Source organism: Pinus tabuliformis, chromosome 7, assembly GCF_031772625.1.
Source record: "Pinus tabuliformis cultivar Carrire ecotype Pingquan chromosome 7, CPIR1, whole genome shotgun sequence".
In the NCBI taxonomy this organism is placed as follows: domain Eukaryota; kingdom Viridiplantae; phylum Streptophyta; class Pinopsida; order Pinales; family Pinaceae; genus Pinus; species Pinus tabuliformis.
The window spans coordinates 417,427,366-417,448,602 of NC_142293.1; positions in this window are offsets into that span (position 1 = coordinate 417,427,366).

Here is a 21,237-nt window from a genome sequence, read left to right on the forward strand (position 1 = left end):
AGGATAAAGGAAAACACACCACGTTCCAGAAGATGTGGCTTGGACCATTTCAGATCCACGAGAAGATAGGCCATTCGAAATTCATATTACAAGATTTATCAAGAAAGAGAGATTCTCTTCCTATTAATGGCCTCATCTTAAAGAAATTCTTCAATTGAGGAGGTAACCCCTTCTCCTTCTTTTTAAGTTCAGTAGAATTTGTAGTTTGTAGGACCATTAGGAAATAAATTTGTAAGATAACTTCCATTGGCCTTTGCTATATTGAAAAGTTGCTCAAAAGAATTAGTTTTAATATTTACTTTTAAAATAGAAGCCTTAAACAAAAGGGACAATTTCTAGGAAATTAGGTATATTCACATTCTGAAACCCCATTTCATTTTTGTGAAATCTTCTCAAGATTTAGAAGTACTGTAAATCATTTTATGGTTTTCAAACTAGCCACAAAAAGGTTATCAATATCAAAACAGAAACTCATTCAATCTTAGCATCTTCAGCTCTTACCCTGTCATCCATTCTCTCTTAAGGAGAAAATTGTCCATCCCATTCATCCAAATTTATGATTACTCAGAGTGTAATTCTAAAATATTTGATATAAAAGATAAGAGGTCTTATTACAAGCCTGCTTACCATGATCATTGGGAAATAGTTTAACCAACATTACCAACACTTCATACCAAAACAGGGTAATGGCTTATAATCATAAGATAAGGGGTCTCATCACAAACCAGCTTGTTCGGTGAGATTACAACCAGTGAATGGCATTGTCAAATAGCTGGCCACCAAACCAGGACAATGGCTTTTTATCTTACAAAATAATAGAAAAGGAAAAAAGAAATACAAAATATGAAAGCATATTTTGAATTCATCCTTTTAATCATACTCTGAAATGGATGGGATAATGGACAGTGAAATGGTTAAAAGGTATCCCTGTTGAAACTATGAACGTTTGCTGGCAGCAGAGGCTCTACCTATAACAAAGGAGTCAATTAAAAAGGCTAAGTTGGAAAGGTTTTTTGTTTTATCATTATCAACCAATAGAGGCCAATTTGAAACTTAAAATGTATCTAATTTTAACAAGAGAAGAAATTAGCAAAAATAGCTCTTATTATATTCAGAATGTATGTATACCTAGTTATATTAGAATTTTCCTCTTTGATAAGATTTCTATACAAAGAAAGTCTAAGAATTTCAATATTTCTCAGAGATAACTGTTTCTCCCAGCGAATCGTCAATTGTTATGCTGCATAACAACCCCCCATTTCATAAAATTTTATTTTCAAAACTATAATATGAAATGGGTCCCTTTTAGATTAAATTGGTATCAACTTATCATTCCTCAAAAGGTCCGAAAAGAAATAAAACATTATAAACCTTTTGAGACAACATATAATCGGTCTTATAATAAAAAATGGATAATCCTTTATTATTGCGATAAAGCGATCGCAAGATCGCATATCGCAATAACAAAGGATGCATAACAAAAGACCCATTGGTTTTCCCCGATGTGACAAGCGCGAATAACTATCGAATATTGGGAAGGTAAGCAATCATAACAAAAGGCCCCTCTCTTTGCTCTGATGCGATATCGCTATCGGCGATCGGGGAATGTAACATGCATGCAACTAAAAGCCCTCTTCTAAAAACTCCCGATGCAAATTGGCGATATCGCTATCGGCGATCAGGGATCCCGTAATAACACCAATATAACAACTTAAGCATTCCTCCAATCCCCGATTGCGATAAAGCTAAGCGCAACTTTCAAAAAGGATTGATAAGGCTTAGATATATTATGTTGAATTATTATTAAAAGTCTTTCTCTTCCCGATAGTGATTCACTTGTGCCCAACCGCCAAAACATCAAAGCCACGCTTAAAGGAGTTATTTGGCCAATAAACGATATGATGAGCATTTAAATGATTGAGAGGTTTAAACGGCCAATTAATGGAGCAGTAATGCCAAAATCTCTTCAGAGATTGTATTCGCGGCCACCTTATGTTAATCCTCCATTATTCATTGATTGATATAACTCTTTCATACTTGGTTTGCGCCACCTATTCTCCGCATTACGTTCATTTTATCTCCTATGCAAAGCTCCTCCGAAGCAGCAAATTTAGGCCAAATGGGGAAGAAGTCTAAGAAGGTTGGAATAGCTTCAGCTTCCGCAGTAACAGGACAGCACATTGCCGATCCGGGACCAAGTAAAAAAGGATTAATCTCAGACACCACATGTCTTGGTCTCGGTAATACTACTTGGCAAAGCATCTATAGTCTGGTTGAGGCCGAAGAGCCTTAGGAAACATCAGTACAAGCTATAGCAGACTCGACCCGAAAGTCCGATGCAACCCTAAAGGATTTGGCCGATTCTTACCTACACTGGATAGCTGCTCGAGAGCAAATTCTTCCATACACAGAGGTGGTAAAATGGGCAGTTGAGGAAATTCCAATTACAAACATAACATTTTTCACTATCGATGGGAAAGTATTCAGTTCATTTCAACCAGATGATTTGAGACAAATGTACCATTTGCCCGAACTAGAGAAGAAGTATAACAAAGCATTCCTGGAGAAGTTCAGAGATGAAAATGAAATTGAATCAGCACCTATACAGGAATGGAGACAAAACCCAGCGAGACACAAGCATGAGTCCTCGGGTAAGTACTCTGTCGATTCCTTATGTTCTCCTTATTGTTATGCTGGAGCGATGATGTGTAGGATTTGGGGGTTGCATGATTCCTCAAACTTCACCATAGAGATGGTACCTTTAATGGAAGCAGCATGCAATAGTGAAATAATGGATTGGGGGAATATATTATCTGATAAGTTAGCAACAGCTATTCTTGAGTTCAGAAACAAATCCCGCATTATTGAAAGGTTCATTCCTCCATTTTACTTTAGTGCCTACATCTTAGATACTCTCTGTTTTAACTCCGAATTTCCTGTGCTGGGGTGGAGATGGACTCCACAGGACCCCATGCCCATTCATATCTATCACCAGAAGTTGTGGAAAGCCCATTATAAACACCACCTATATCAATTTTGCAATGGATTTATGTTACCCATTTACTATGCAATTTTTGACAAACTTGCTCCTAAGATTTCCTCACAAGCACAGATTGACTTGACAGCCGTAGGAACCTGGTTCGGAGAAGAAAAATTTACATATGTAATAGTTTTTGGCAGTCATGCCAGGCCTCACGTCCTCCCCTTGTATATACCCAACAAACTATTGGCTCGAGAAATAGCATATCAGCTTACATCCGAAGGAGTTATAAAGACTCTGAGGAATAAAAAGAAGCAAGTCTGGCCTCCTTTTCCTCTAAGGTGTGGCGTTTACACTATGCATGACTACAAGCATGTAGAGAAAGAAGCAGAAAAGATAAATACACTGAATCTCGCCACTCTTCCTAACAGACAATTTGATCCAAACAAAGTCGTCTATAATGCACTAGAACAGGCAAAACTCACTAAATTTTAACGTCAAGAAGATGAGTTTGATGACCTATTCTCCTAGGCCAAGTCATTATTTCAGATTCAAGTGATAGCTAAAATGAGATATCCGACAGCGGGTTAGTCGAATTTAACAAACTTAGAGAGCAGAGGTTGCAAACTCTGCCTCTAGATTTGTTAGCCACTGCCCCGATGACACAGTCAAGCGAGCCTGAACAGGGACCTACCAACGAACCTCCTACTACATCAAAATTTTTTGAAGAAGTCCAAAGAAGAGAGCAGGAGGAACTCCATAGGAAAGAACAAGAGGAAGCGCAGAGGAAAGAATAAGAGAGAATATGTGAAGAGGAACAGAAAAGGCAGCAGGAGCAGAGCAGCAAAGATGTGAATGTCAATATCCAGATTGACCCAAGGTTGCTCCAAGAATGGCAGCAATTCGATTCAATCATAAGCAATCTAGAAAGCTCAAGAGAAGCCGATACATCCAAAGCGGCTGATACATAGGATACAACATCAAAAGAGGTTCCAAGCAAAGGAACCAGTGGTCTACCCCCTACTACAGACTTAGAAATAATTCCCAAAGATCCTTCGGATCAAATCATTTTGCAAGTGGAGGATATACCTCCATTGGATGTTTTTTACAGCCCAAAGCACAGGGCCATAGTAAAGCGACAGTGGAAAAGGAGAAGGATTGATCAACCTTCCCTGTTCCCTGAACAAACAGTGACAGCCAACGTAGTTTTGAAGGAGGAGTTCGATCCTTCTGATGACCTAACAAAATTTTCCCAATATGCTGGAGCCTATTCAGCGGCCACCATGGACAAGGCATCGAAAGTGAGTAATCTGTTAAAATAAAAAGACCAAGCAATCGCTTCGTTACAAGCACAGCTATCAGAGGCACAACAGAAAGCAGAACAATTAGAACAACAATTTTCCACGCAGCAACAGATAAATAATCAATTGAACAAGCAGTTGCATGAAGAGAAATAGAGGATCGATTCGAGTGCGATTCAAAAGCAGAAAGAACTATCAGAGGCATTAGCAAAATTGAAAACAATGAATGAACAAATGGAAAAGACAAAAGATGAGCAAATTGCTCAATTATTAGGTCAAATAGAGAAGTTCAAGAGTCTTCCGCAGCCTGCCGATTTCAGAGCAGAAGCACTACAGATTAATAAGGCACTGGTAACACAAATAAGATTATTATGTCATAAAATTTCTCAAGTTGAACCCCTGTGTGACATAACAGCATCAATAATCGATAAATCAGTCGATGCTAGACAAGACTTAGAGCAGGCTGATGAGACCTTGACAAATTTTCTTAATTGGCAAGACACTAATGAGGGACAGGCAGCAAATTTGCCTAGAATCCTAGAATCCCATAAAGAAATTTTATTTATGGAGTGGCAGTCCCAATTGATGAAGGCAGAGAGAGCAGATTCTAGATGCAAATTATCCACAAGTAATTTGATTTCAAGAATTACTTAATGATACTCTCTATTTATCTAATATGATCTCTCAGTGTACACCAGGTAAATTACTATCGGCTAAAACATTGGAGCAATCATGTTACCAAGAGTTGGAAAAGAATGGGAGATTGATCGCGCAGTTATTGAAAGTTTAACTTGGGACACCTATTGGTTGTTCCTAGTAAAACCATACAGCCAGAGAGCCGCCCTCAAGTGCCTAACAGATGCAATCGGGTGTATCATTCCCGATATACATGATGCCACCTATTCTGCTCAACTCAATTCTCGTCTCAGCCACCCTCAAGAAGTGGAACCGATGCTAGCGATATGCCAACTCAGGTCGAAAGGCAAACAGCCAGAGTGATGAATCATGCTGCCGACTACCAGATTGCTTTGGGGAAGATATTCAAGATCAAGTTGTACCAATTTAGTAGCATTTTAATTTTGTAGTTAGTTAGTTTAATTAAGTATTTATAGACCCTTTCATGTATTTAGAAAGGGTCGTAAGTTTTTGTATATGACTTAAACCTGAAGTTGCACTACTGTACTTCAGGTATATTTTTTATAAAGACTGGGCCAATTATTCCAATTTTGATAACGAAGCTTTTATGTGGATGTGCACTACTGCCTTTATTTAAAAGTATTTCTGAGTCAGAAGAAGGAATTCGAATTGCGATTGATGTTGGGAATGATTTGCAGCTCATATGGTACTACTATCTATGTCTGAATTCATTCTTTTTATGTGAATTGTTATTTGATCATTCTTGCTATTATTGAATATATGCATGTGTTTTAACAGCATTTTTTATACTTTCCACTATTGGGTGTTTACAGCGTGCTTTTCTTCTAATCATATATGTATCAGTAATATAAAAATATAAGTGTAACAATGTTTTATTAATCACTTTGTTCAACTATTTGAACAAAGCAATTATTATATGAATGAATGTCTATGTTTATTGAATAGAGTCATCTATATGCCTATTGATGAACAGAGATCATCAAACGTTGCACTTAAGAATAGAAGCTTCCCGGGATAGAATAGTCATTTGTATTTTCGCTTTTAGATTAAGTCATCCATTCATTATCACTTATTAGAAAACCAATCACTCATCCATCCCTTTTTATTCATTACTGGGAAACTGGTCCCATTATATCCAGTCGGAGCCACCATCCCAAACGGAAAAGGAGTTGTATTAAGGTCCGGAGCAGGTGGTTATCCCCCGACGTTGATGCAACGATTTTCGAGGCATCAACACCCTGGAAACTATTTCTTTCCATATTTCAGGGGACTTTTATCTTGGAAGAGTCAAGATTCAACTTACCTTTCCCTTTATGTGGTACTAGGGGAATAACTTGGGGAGTAGTTCCCTCTTGTTGTTCTGGTTTCCTTGACCCCTTTCTTGAAGATCTTAGATCATACTTTTAGTGTGGATGTGCTTGCATGAAATCCAAAATTTTTTTCCAATAATAATCTATATCCTCCTCATTTGATGTTGCTTCTCTCTCATGACTACTCTCCTAGTGAGCCATATTTTCATGTTCTTCTTCAGAGAAAATGGAATACAAGTTTCTCTGAATCTGATGTGTATCTGACGATTGTTCATCTGGATCATCTTCTAAATATAGTGGATGAGGGATCTGAAAGAGTTGTTTCTTTCTTTCCCTTGGAAGTATCTGCAATGGAGGCCTTCTATATTGTGGGTTATAACACGGGTTGTTGCCTTGGGCATTCTGTTTGGAGAGACTCTTGTTCTCAAGTTCAAGCTTCCCAGCCTTATGTGATAAACTCATGATGAGTTTATCCCGCTCGTCCCACTTCAGGTTTGGTGATTCTTTAGCTTGGCCAAAGGAGGTTGCCTATTCTTTCCCTCTTTTATTCTCAGTAGGGTCATTCTTTCCTCTTGACTTCTCATTTGAGTTGAAATTTGCTTCCCCATCAAACGCATCGATTTGGAGTTGATCTAAAGTGTGATACTTCCTTTCCCTTTAAGTAAAACCAAAGTCAGATTCAAAGGCTCCCAAAAAATATACTCCAGCAGAAGCTAGAGGAGGCTTTATCTCACCTGACAGGTTATTATGCTGCTTATTGAACCTTTTTTAAATTCTGAGATATCCTCTTTTAGCTTCTTCCTTATAGAGTTAAACTTTGTGAGGAGGTACTCATGATTTCTCTTTTCATCCCATTTTTGTGTGAAAGAGTTTTCAAGTTCCTCCCAGGTAGCGATGGAGGCATTGGGTACTAGGTAGGGCTTTAAACCATTTTCTGTGTTATCCACCAAGGGATTGTACAAAAAGTCTCATGACCACATCCAACTGTTCTAAGTTTAGATTTTCAGCAAAATCACATAAGGTCTCAATGTGTCTCTATGCAATGTTTTCATCCTCCCCATTGAACCTAGGCAGAAGCTTTGGGTAGTCCTCGGGCATATCACTTAGGGGCTGGGTTAAATCAAGAGGGGCATATTTATTCAGAAAAATCCTGGAACAACCACTAATACATAATGACTAATTAGTTACTAAAAAAACAACTAAAATTGGCATACAAATGACCATTTTTCAGTTGGTGACCAATAGTAGCTAATTTATAGTATCTTATAACGCGACCAACTTTTAGTCATTTTGAGCTTAGTCATTAATTGGTTTCTTCAATTTTACCATCTAGTAATATATTTAGTCATAAATGTGGTCATTAATTTTTTATTGGTTTAGTCATTAATTTTCGCAATTAACGACCAAATATACAACAAAATATATTACTATATGAATCATTGAGAAAATGAATTAGTGACCAAAGAAATACGACCAAAATGTTGGTCGTGTTATAAGATACTGTAAATTAGCTACTAATAGTCATATATATGCAAATTTTAGTCATCATTTAAAACTAATTAATGACCAAAGAAATATGACTAAATTTTAGTCATGTTATAAGACACTGTAAATAAGCTACTAATAGTCGTATATATGCAAAATTTAGTCATCATTTTAATAAAAGAATTATCATTTACAGTAGTCATTTATATTTTTTTGGTATTTTCATATTCATTATAGATACCACTGATTTAGTAGTTTCTATTCATTTCATTTAATTTCAGTCATAATCATCATAAACAACTAACTTAGTCATTATTCATTTTATTTGTGTTAATCATTAATTAATATAAATTACTAATTTAGTAGTTTTAGATTTATTTTATGTGTTTATTATTAATCAACATAAATTAATTAGTATGATTTTGTGACTAAATTTAAAAAAAATGTCATACAATGTGCTTGTTTATCTAATATGATAATGTAAAGTTACATATGTTAATTACAAGACTAAATAATATCAAGTGCAAATAAAAATAATTTCAACCATATAAATTTTATTATATAAAATATCAAGTATTACAATATGAGTTTCCAACTTAATATCCGTTGGACTACAATTTACACATGAAATATTGTTTCATCATTTCAAAACATTATCATTGTATTGCCAAAGCATTGCAAGTGAATTCACCAACTATGAGGACTTGACCATCAGTCTCTATGAGTGTGTCTTATGTAAGATATTGATTCTAAGGCTATCATTAGACAAATTCTCTTCTCTCTCTCATTTTGCATTTGTCGCTCCAGTGTTTTTGTTCTCCTCTTTATTCAATTGTTGCTTCTTACCATCAATATTCAGTTCCTCTCTTGAAAATGAAAGAAGTTACAATGTAGAGTATAAGACATTAAATATGACGAATACTTGAATATAAAATAAAGTGGACTATAAAACATTTATACGAGATATACCTCAACATTCGATAGTGGCCACTATGGGGCTAGATGACCTATATAAACAAAGAAAATAAAACGTCACCATAGAAAATAATACCTTAGGAATTTAATGTTCAAGATTAAACAAAACCTTAGGCACAATCATACCAACTAAGTTATGTGTTAAAAATATCAGGCAATAGATGACTTATGAAAATAAATGGAAAAAAAAATAGTGTAAAAAATATCCTTATTGCTTGTTCTAAGAGAGTCATGTTCCTTAAATTTGGATATTCTTTTTCCCACAGTAAAGTTTCCTTGCTATTATGACCTATGTTTTTAGGATCATGAGATTGATCCAACATCATATTGGACTGTGGAGGCAAAATGATTCAACTTTCCAAGATGAGTACCTCACAATGGCCTCTGGGAGTACATTTCGTTGGATGGATGTCACACTCTAAGAGATGATTGTGTAATGCAATGAAAATTGTACATGTATTGTCACAATTTCCCTCACAATTATACCCTATAGTTGTGTCCTATAATATTAATCATATTATACTATTTAATTATAAATTATGACTATCAGATAATTATTAGTTTGAATAATTAGTCTGAAATTGCGTTTTTAGTATTTATGTATACATGAAAATATTCAGAAAAAAGGTACCTTTTGTGACTAGTTAATTTTGAGTGAATATAAATACATAAGAAATTATGGTGCCTTGGTGTTTCTCTAGTGGTTATCCACTCATTGTACCAATTTCTCCCATATCCTCTACTGCTTTTGCTGAATTCCTCTTTGATGATGTTTAATGCCAATGTAGTGGACATTTATCCTCGATGTTTTTCTAAACCAAAGGGAAACTCCACTAGTAACAACCAAAAAGTACCCTAAAATATATTATTGGGGGACAAAATGCAGTAATTATATGACAAGCCAAGAAACACTGCACATTAATCATCTTCCATTTAATATCGATTAATAATTTCTTTGCATGATCATGTAATGCTAAAGTGTCAAGTAGGGACATTTAAAGTCGGTCATGCATTGATATCACCTTTGAGAGTGCTCAGTAGTTAATACTTCCTATTACACACATAGTAGATCACCAACTTCAAGGATAGAAATATAAACACAACAAAAATGAAATTAAAAGAAATGCTAGGAAGTCAAATGCGACTAATATTGAGTCAATAAAATACAAAGGCCTTCACATTAGCAAGGCATTCTTAGGCACTAAAACATAAAATCCTTCCATTACATCATTTTCACCTTCTCTTTAATTTCTTTAATTGAAAACATAAGGTTCAGAAAAAAAATAAAATGAAATAAAATAAAATAAAATAAAATAAAAATAAATAAATAAATAAAATAAAATAAAATTCATTGAAAAAGGTCTCAAAATCCTAACAAAAGCTTGAGTGATTGTCGTATCAATTAAACAGAAAGGAAATCATTCGATATGCTTGAGGGAATATTCATGACATCGACCATCCCTGAAAATTATGAAATATTAGTAGTATCTTGCACTAAATAGACAATGTTGGCATAGAATATTTTATTGTGTTTTTTTACTCCATGTCACAAATTTATTGATATTTAATGATTCTTGGTTTCGATTTCTATGCTAGGACTAGATTCATCATGCCTACTAGGATTTTTAGTTGTGCATGCATCATATTGCTCACTTCTAATTGTATCAAAAATAGAGAGCATGCACAATGACATGTAGTGACATGTGGGTGTCTATTTTACTCAATGATATGCTTGAATTTTTAACCCATTCCAATCCTACCACAACGAAATTAAGAGAAACAAAGAAACAAGAAGGATTATCAATAAATGAAATTAGAGACTTTAGAATGCAACTCAATTTTACTTGAATGTAACGATAAGTATTTGCAACTTACTCGGCACTGATGAGCATCGAATAACACTGCGAAAAATGCCTTGCATTATGACAATTTGGTTGCACCTGCGCTAATCCTCTATAGTAGTTCCTTGACTTGCCTATAGATATAGTTTTAGAAACAATCCTACTCCTACAATTATTCCCTATATGGATCATCTTTGTCCCCCCCATTGATAGTTATTTTCCAAGGCAATGGAATAGAACTCTCAAATTGCATCATCGACTTTCAAAATAATGCTTGAGTATTTCCAGGTGATTGTTGAACCAATCTCTACTCAGGTCCATGGAATCCTTGATTTGTCTCCATTGTATGAACCTCTTTTCATAATAAAATTATAAATCCCACGTTTTCATTCCTTGTCCTCGACATACCAATTCTTTATAGTGGAATACTTTATCGTTGCTCCCTCGGTGCAATAGATATCCACTATTGTGGCATGGAGATGATTGTTGTCATAAAATGGTGCAATGCATCCGTCAATATATGTCACAAAACTCCTCTCACCTCATAGAAATCCTCTCATCTACAACAATAAGAGTCCTCTCAAACTGCCTAGTCTCCATCTCATTCATCCTGAAATAAGTGGATATTTCCATGGGTGACAAAGTGTGCTTGGGGATTTAATCAAAGGAGCTATCACTAAAAAAAAATTACAATGCAACATAATAGTTATTAGCAGGAGGAACAACCTTGCCAAGCTACTTCCTAACTAGATAAAGATACTCCCAAATTACCTCTTATAACGAACAAAAGATAACTTCAACTGCCTATAGAGTCTACCTATGCATGGTAGCAATGAAAACACTATCAAAAACTTCTCCAATAACGTTGGTCAATCTCTTCTTCTAGTCAAGGGCATGCTCAACTTTTGAAAAGTATCAAGCAGGTCAAGGTCCACCTCATCCAGGCTCCTCTTCTTCTTCTTCTCTCTCTGTTTAGGTTCAGAATAATAAATAAGGTATTGGAAATTGATGGGTGGGTAAAATTTATCACACCATTTTGGTTCATCCATTTTTAAGCATTATCTGTAAGAATTGAATATCAATTGCAAAATCCATTCTGTTTCCTTCCTTTTAGCTTAAATTAACCTAAGCTTTGGAGAGTTCTAAGTTTTAATGGATCTAAGTATATTCTACTTAAAACATAGTAACATGGTTTAAAACTGTAGGCATTGATATCAGAATCCAAGGATGAAACATAAAATATTTTATGTTCATGATTACAGGAAATTTTAATTTCATGTAACAAAGTTTGAGGAAGGTCTAGCATTTGCATCCTACCAAAAATTTTGCTTGCATCACTCAAGCCCTTTGAATTTGGGCATGGTAGATTCCATTACACAAACAATCAAGCACTAAAAAAAAGGTGAAAGAAAAAAAAATAGCATGCATTCTGACCCTAGAAAAGTTAGGGAGGAGCGAGCTGATATGTACAATAAGGACATGCAAAATGCTTACTTGTCCATTTTCTTTTGATGAACTTTTGGCCACAATCAAGATCTGCATTACCATAATCATTAAACCCTTTGTACAATAAGGAATCCAAAATTCTTACTTGTGCATTGTCTTTTGATGAATGATTTGCATTATCATAACCATTAAACCCTTTGTACAATAAGGACATAAAAAATTCTTACTTGTGCATTGTCTTTTGATGAATTGTTGGACTGATCTATATATTAAGGGCATGAAAAATGTTTACTTGTCCATTTTCTTTCGATGAATTGGTGGCCACAATCAAGATCTGCATTATTGTAACATCCCTATGCGTAAATTATTCACTAAATGAAATAGTAATTCTTTTTAAAAGATTACGAATTAGTTTCAACAACTAATTCTTGTTATCCTTAACGCTGTCAATTAAAGAATGACAGGGGAGGGCGCTAAGGGCGGCCTGGTCTATGCGGAGGCAGGTAAGGATTTCACTTTTCTTGCGCCACCTGTTTGTCCCATCACCCGAATCCTACGGGAAACTGAATGAGGTTAATCAAGAAAGGGGAAGGGGAGTTGCCTTGGAGCGGATTGGGGGGGAATGCGATGAGGAGTTCTTGGGCTTCCTCTTGAAAACTGCGGGAATACACAGTCGCATTTTATTATGAAAAAGCCGGAAGTGAGGATTCAGAGGGGGGCTGTAGACATCCTGCTCGCTTCACATGTTTCAGGCTTCCATTTTCAATGTTCCTTCCAAAATATCGCCGCGTTTGAAGATTAAACTATTTTATAAGTTTGAGATAAAGGCTCTGCTGCGGTAAGAGACCTCTTTGCTTCAGATGCTTGGGGCTTCTATTTTCAAAGTTATTTCAAAATATCTCCGCGTTTGAAGCCGAAGACATCTTGCTCCATTTTCTTCCTGCTTCGAAGTTCTGTCCAAGTACAGTTGTTTATGTAAAGATACCCATTTCTTCGTTTGAGAGAGTTCCATGGTCGTCCTATCCATTGAGTGTGAATGCTCTAGAACGAGGAAGATGTTAGATGCATCTCATTGAAGCCTTTATAATGCTGGCCTTTTGTTTTGCGCAAAGACAATGGGCAACGACGTGATACCAGGTCCGGGGTTCGAGCTTCAGGAGCATTGCCTAGCTGTAGCGGCGGCGACGGCTAGTCTGTAAGAGAGAAACTCCTGCCATGAATAAGATAAGTATCGTACTCGCCTCCTTGAAAGGAAAATATAAGCATGTTTTATTGAGTATGGTTGAAAGATTACCATGCGCTCAATGCCAGTAACTTGTTGTTTTTCGTAAAAACAGATATAAGCTTAAAAGCTTGTGTGTTAGCTGATTTTAAAGTTCTGGAAAAAATAGATATGCATGCATGCATAATAGAAAAATTGCTAATAAGCTCAAATTCTTTGTGTTGTTAGCTGACGTTGAAGTTCTTGAGATAGATATGCATTGCATGCATGGTAGAAAATTTCTAATGATGTGCTTCCAGATGCATAAGGAATCATACTAACTTTCTTGAAGAAAGTGTGTTTTATATACATAATAAATATGGTTTCTTTCTAGAAAAGAACGCATACTTCAAGTATGATGATGAAGGATTCCAAGAGAGGTTTTCTTGGAAACAAATTAGAGATTCTTTCTTTTAAAAGAATAAATAAATAGTGCTTTTACTATAGTGAGAACCCATACTTGTATCATTGAAAGATTATGTGTACTGTATATACTAAAGAAGGGATATTAGGATAAGCTAATGGCTCAAAGAACAGTCATCGTGTTATGGAGATGTGTTCTTTGTATGTTAGCAAAACTATGATAAATCTTGACCATTGTGTTGTATGTTTAGAGAAAGAAACATGGACTTGTAAACTATTGGTTGGATCTCTTAGAGAGAGATATGCACCAGTGTGAATAAGATTTGTGTAAAGTAGAACAAGAAATTTCTTAAATAGACGTACTAGTGAGTTAGTATGTTATGCGTGCTCATACAGATGAGTAGATGAAAAAGATCCTTTTCTAAGGTTGTTTAATGAATTTTTGATAATGTATCTAATATTGTTACCAAGCTTGTTGTCAACAGCATTGACAGGAAACGATGGCGGTTGGTGCCAGAGGAAAGTGATGTTTACCATTGGCAGGATAAGGATTATTTGTCCATGCAGATGAGTCCAATTTGCAGTATGGTCCTTTGCTAGAACAATTATGCCACAAGGATTATTGCATGTGGCGGTATGTAAATAAGAGATTACATGTAAGCTGTATTAGCTGTTAGCTAGTTATGTGATAGCTTAATGATAATTCATTGTAAAGATTTTAATACAATGGTTAAGGGATGGAATCCCTTATAAGCCATTGAGTGAGGGGTGAAAACCCTCACGAGCGTTTAATAAGAAGATTAAACGTTTGCTGGTTTTCACCCTACGGGGTTTCCAGGGTATATCCGTGTTCAATGGTGTGATTGATGTGATTGCCTTATGTGTCTGTTGATGATGATGGGTCCTTGATGATGATGGTTCTTTATTTGTTGTGACAAGCAGAATGTCTTAGTGCATGATTATTTAATATGGTTAAGAATATCAAGAAATGGATGCAGGGATTCATGAGACAGCTTATGTCAGAACACTACCACATGGATGGTTAATGGTTATGAAAATGGATATATAACTTATTGTCTTTCACTGCGATTTACTTGATGTATTAGTGAATGTTATATCTAATCGTTAGTGATGATTTGTGGAGTTGTGAACTGATTAATTACTTGTGGTAATTGTATAAATTAATTCTAACTCCCTACTTTTACCTGCGAGGTTACCGGGGTATGTGACAAGTGGTATCAGAGCTAAAGGTTGCAGTACTGGCGCCTTTGGGAATTGGTAAGCGGAAAGGATATTGAGGTACGCCATCAGTAGGCATTAACTCAGGTATGAGTTTAATCAGTCGCATATTCATTTATGTCGTACACTACTTTTGGCATGATGGGTGTGATTCATGTTTATAACTTCTTTGAGAAGTAAGTAATAAGTTGTTGCATAACTACGTTCATAACGTGGATTCCTGATGAGGATAAAAGACAATGAAACTTTTGTCGCACTTACAAACAATATTGAACACTCATTGAGGAAGTGACAATCAACTACCAACTTTTGATTTGCACATATGGCAATAACAACAATGCATATATTGAACTAGATTGAAATTACAACGAACAAAACTTAATGAGCCAATGCATGAATATAAAATTGGGGGGAACATCCTTGAATAGGATGAAAAATTGTTTTAAAAAGGACATTAGAAGAACCCCTTTAGATATTGAAAACATGCAATGAGTCAAGCAGCGAGATTTGATTGTCATAACTAACTTTTGGATTTAGCCTTGTCATGGATGCATGAAGATGATTGGTAGTTGAGATTGGTTAGTGTTGTATGACTAACCCATAGAACGTATATGCATTAATTGAATTGGACTAAGATTGTTACAGTTCGTAACCAAGTGAAGGTTGATTGATGTTACGAATGTGTGTATGAAGATTCTTACTCTCCTTGTGCTATAGTTCCGGTTTGTTTATGAGAAGAGTTCTTAATTTTATTCACCATGAGAATGCATGATGAATAGTATATGCTTATGTCTTCATAGATTTAATGATGTTATCCTTTAATTAATCGAAATTCACTGGCATGATATGTGTTTATGTTAATCATTACTTGTTGGGAGATAAAAATCATTCGAGCTTCGATTTAATGATGGTTGAATTTATCTCTACTATGGGAATGATGGATTTCTTATGCATGTTGCATTCAGTGTGAGGTTAATTGTAAAGGCATGTTCAGTGGGTAACATTTCTAGGACCCATTCGTGGTTTGATTACATGCGATAATTATTCATAAATAGACTACTTGTGTTAATACAGTTGTCCGTAAACTCTAATTACCTTCCCCAACTATAGATGCTTCCAAAGGAAATGGAAGCAAGGAGAAGGAAGAAGACCGTGCTGTAGGGACAGACGGAGATGGGGAAAAAGAGTTTGGAAATGACTAGATAGCGCTTGATGTGCATGTGAGTATTCCCTTGACCATGCTTAAAGAATTGGAAAATGATAACTAGAGTGTGTTGCTGTTAATGATTTTCGTAATGTCTCCTTGAAGTCATTATTCTGAAATGGATACATAGTAGTGTTATGATATTTGTTGCATCTAGCATCAAGTGGTAACTCTGGTGCATGTGTGACACTTAGGAGATTATGTTTCTAATTGCATAAGTAGAGCAATTGCTTCCGGTAAGGGTGGTTTAATTTGTTAGTTATGCATGTTGATCCAAGGATAAGATAAGTACCTTGCTCACTTTCTTGAAGAATACATATGAATGTTTATATGATTTCTTAGTAGAGGAAGTATTTGAATGCATGCAATGAAAGAATGGTTCTTTTCTAGATTTTCTTGGTAAAGAAAATGTGTTAAAGCATGCAATTAAAGATTGATTATTTTGTATGCTTTCTTAATAAAGCAAATAAGTAGTTCTTATTGGGAAGACTCCACATGAGTCTTGTATGTGAAATGCTTGTCTCTTGTCTATAAAATCCTTGCTAAATATGGCCAAAGTAACTTCTTGAGGAAAGAGTATATTACATATATACATAAACATAGTCTCATCCTAAGAGTATGCATGCTTCATATATGAATATGCAGGATTTTATGAGAATTTTCTTGAAAATAAAAGTAGAGGTTCTTTCCTTAAAGACACATTAGAATAGTGATCATACAAGAACCAAAATCCTTACTTGTTTCATGAAAAGAACTATGTGCATTGAAGTAAGGTAATTGTGTTAAGAGAACACATGTTGCATATGAGTAGCTATTGTGACTTTGAAATTGTAAGTCGGTGTGTACTTAGAGAAAGTGGTCATGCTAGCTTCTTTGAAAATAATAATCTCTTGGAGAGATTGTCTTGTTGGATGAGCTGTGTCGATGGCTTGATTTTGATACATAAAGGATAAGTAAACTTTGTTTTTGTATCTTGATTTTTATGCCTAAAGATAGATATCCTTAATAATTTCTTGAAAGGGAATCTGGAGAAACCCTCACATCGGAAGATAGAAAAATGAGGATTAAAATGACTTCCTTTAAGAAAGAGGTATGTGGTTTGTTGTATGAAATGCTGGTAGTATTCTAGTGAAAGGAATATGGGTTGTATACATTAAAGAAAGGCTTATATGATAAGCAATGGTATGCACAAAGATTAGTCATTATGATATAGAGTTATGATCTTTGTATGTTAGAGAGATTATGTTTAATTACATTAACAATGCATGACCCAAGCTAGCCATAGTAAACGTGAGATAATACTCCACTAATGATGATTGAAATTGGAACAACAGACTATGGCAAAATTGGAAATGCTTAGATTGTTAACTCAACGGTTGTTGACATTTATACATTAATGAGTATTTGCATATGCTTTTATACATGACAATATTGTATGCATGAACATTCTTGGAAATGGAATACGTGTTAACTGATGCATATTTATAACTAACGTTGCTGATGGGATTAAGTAGTGGTAGCTTAACGGCAACAAGAAAACTCATCACATAAATTGCTGCAATGTGAAATACAATTATAAATGAGAAAGAATGATGTTATATGATATGCATGAATTATGTTATTTGGAAAATTTGCATGCATACAACGTGTATGATGGATATGTTCCCCATCAATCTTGATGTTGTGGACCCATGTTGGGGTTAAGTGTAAATGCATGGTATACATGCATGTTTGTTGTGCTAATGATAATGTTCATATGTTTCATTGCGTAAATTACTTTGAGAAAGAGTATTAAAAGAGAAAATATTCATGCTATGTCTGGTTAGGATCAGATGGCATAAGAGGAAAAGAATTTTCCTGTGTACGCTATGTCTGGTTAGGATCAGATGGCGTTTACTGGCGAGACCAGTGTAATTGCGGTCGAGTAGGACCTGCAAGTGCTTGGGTTGATGGCAGTACCTGCCCGGAGGGGTTGATGGTACTTGTCTACCCGGAGTTGGGTTGATGGCAATTACCTGCCCGGAGGGGTTGATGGTACTTGTCTGCCCGGAGTTGGGTTGATGGCAATTACCTGCCCGGAGGGGTTGATGGTACTTGTCTGCCCGGAGTTGGGTTGATGGAAATTACCTGCCCGGAGGGGTTGATGGTACTTGTCTGCCCGGAGTTGGGTTGATGGCAATTACCTGCCCGGAGGGGTGGATGGTACTTGTCTGCCCGGAGTTGGGTTGATGGCAGCTACCTGCCCGGAAGGGTTGATGGTACTTGTCTGCCCAGATCTCCTCTCCCTAGAATTCTTGAGCTGGTTGGCCAGTGGGATTCTATGTTAGACCTGGTAAGGTCTCTATCGAAGAAACTGTCTGGATGTGAAAATGACTCGGTTTGGTTGTGGAAACCAGTTCCCATGGGTTGGGAATTCTTTAGTCCATTGTGGTCTCATGGCTAAAGGAATTAACTAATCAGCTATATGTTATGTTAGAAATAAATTTTACATATAGTTGTGTGAAATGTGTTATGCACTTTTAACAGGAAATGAGTTTAATGTTCAATAAGGAGTAATTGGAAATCTTAATTCCTTTATTGTATTATTAATGTTGTGAACATCTTAGTGGGAGCTAAGATAGTTTTTGCTGGATGCAGTGATTGACAATTTTGATGGTTAGAGAGCTAGGTGCTCTTTTGGTACTTCTAGAAGTACATTATGGATGTCTTTAATGAAAATTCATGCAGTGTGCACGTGAGCAGTGATTTATCATTGGTTGATTAGTGTTAGTGCTCTTTAAGTACTTGTAAAAGTACTGTGATTTAGAAATCATTTAGCATTGCACAATTGATTGCTAGTCAAACGTATTTTATTTGACTCAAAATATAGTGGCTAATGCAATTGAATTTGTTAGTCATATGTTACAGGAATTACTTACCGTGGAGGAATGAAGAGTTTCCAACCACTATTAAAAATACTTACATGAAAGTATTCATGGTTTTCAAAATGGATGGTAAGTAATGGTAAGTTGACACAGAGAATTGTTTATTATGAATGAATAAGGGCCAGATGGTGGCGATTAAAAGTTGCATATTTTGCAATTACGAATGCTTATGACTATAGATGCTTATAACTAATGATATTTCTTCTGATTATATCACTACTATTTCGGTTATTGTCATTTATTGAAATGAAATCTTGGATTTTAAAAAGGAAGGATCATCTTTTTGTGTGGTTTAGATGGTAATACAATGAGTAAATCTCAAGTTCTCAATGAAAGAAAAACACCGAGGACGGTGTTCCTGTTAAGGGGGGGAGTATGTAACATCCCTATGCGTAAATTATTCACTAAATGAAATAGTAATTCTTTTTAAAAGATTACGAATTAGTTTCAACAACTAATTCTTGTTATCCTTAACGCTGTCAATTAAAGAATGACAGGGGAGGGCACTAAGGGCGGCCTGGTCTATGCGGAGGCAGGTAAGGATTTCACTTTTCTTGTGCCACCTGTTCATCCCATCACCCGAATCCTACGGGAAACTGAATGAGGTTAATCAAGAAAGGGGAAGGGGAGTTGCCTTGGAGCGGATTGGGGGGAATGCGATGAGGAGTTCTTGGGCTTCCTCTTGAAAAATGCGGGAATACACAGTCGCATTTTATTATGAAAAAGCCGTAAGTGAGGATTCAGGGGGGGGCTGTAGACATCTTGCTCGCTTCACATGTTTCAGGCTTCCATTTTCAATGTTCCTTCCAAAATATCGCCGCGTTTGAAGATTAAACTATTTCATAAGTTTGAGATAAGGGCTCTGCTGCGGTAAGAGACCTCTTTGCTTCAGATGATTGGGGCATCTAGTTTCAAAGTTATTTCAACATATCTCCGCGTTTGAAGCCGAAGACATCTTGCTCCATTTTCTTCCTGCTTCGAAGTTTTGTCAAAGTACAGTTGTTTATGTAAAGATACCCATTTCTTCGTTTGAGAGAGAGTTCCATGGTCGTCCAATGCATTGAGTGTGAATGCTCTAGAACGAGGAAGATGTTAGAGGCATCTCATTGAAGCCTTTATAATGCTGGCCTTTTGTTTTGCGCAAATACAATGGGCAACGACGTGATACCAGGTCCGGGGTTCGAGCTTCAGGAGCATTGCCTAGCTGTAGCGGCGGCGACGGCTAGTCTGTGAGAGAGAAACCCCTGCCATGAATAAGATAAGTATCGTACTCGCCTCCTTGAAAGGAAAATATAAGCATGTTTTATTGAGTATGGTTGAAAGATTACCATGCGCTCAATGCCAGTAACTTGTTGTTTTTCGTAAAAACAGATATAAGCTTAAAAGCTTGTGTGTTAGCTGATTTTAAAGTTCTGGAAAAAATAGATATGCCTGCATGCATAATAGAAACATTGCTAATAAGCTCAAATTCCTTGTGTTGTTAGCTGACGTTGAAGTTCTTAAGATAGATATGCATTGCACGCATGGTAGAAAATTTCTAATGATGTGCTTCCAGATGCATAAGGAATCATACTAACTTTCTTGAAGAAAGTGTGTTTTATATACATAATAAATATGGTTTCCTTCTAGAAAAGAACGCATACTTCAAGTATGATGATGAAGGATTCCAAGAGAGGTTTTCTTGGAAACAAATTAGAGATTCTTTCTTTTAAAAGAATAAATAAATAGTGCTTTTACTATAGTGAGAACCCATACTTGTATCATTGAAAGATTATGTGTACTGTATATACTAAAGAAGGGATATTAGGATAAGCTAATGGCTCAAAGAACAGTCATCGTGTTATGGAGATGTGTTCTTTGTATGTTAGCAAAACTATGATAAATCTTGACCATTGTGTTGTATGTTTAGAGAAAGAAACATGGACTTGTAAACTATTGGTTGGATCTCTTAGAGAGAGATATGCACCAGTGTGAATAAGCTTTGTGTAAAGTAGAACAAGAAATTACTTAAATAGACGTACTAGTGAGTTAGTATGTTATGCGTGCTCATACAGATGAGTAGATGAAAAAGATCCTTTTTTAAGGTTGTTTAATGAATTTTTGATAATGTATCTAATATTGTTACCAAGCTTGTTGTCAACAGCATTGACAGGAAACGATGGCGGTTGGTGCCAGAGGAAAGTGATGTTTACCATTGGCAGGATAAGGATTATTTGTCCATGCAGATGAGTCCAATTTGCAGTATGGTCCT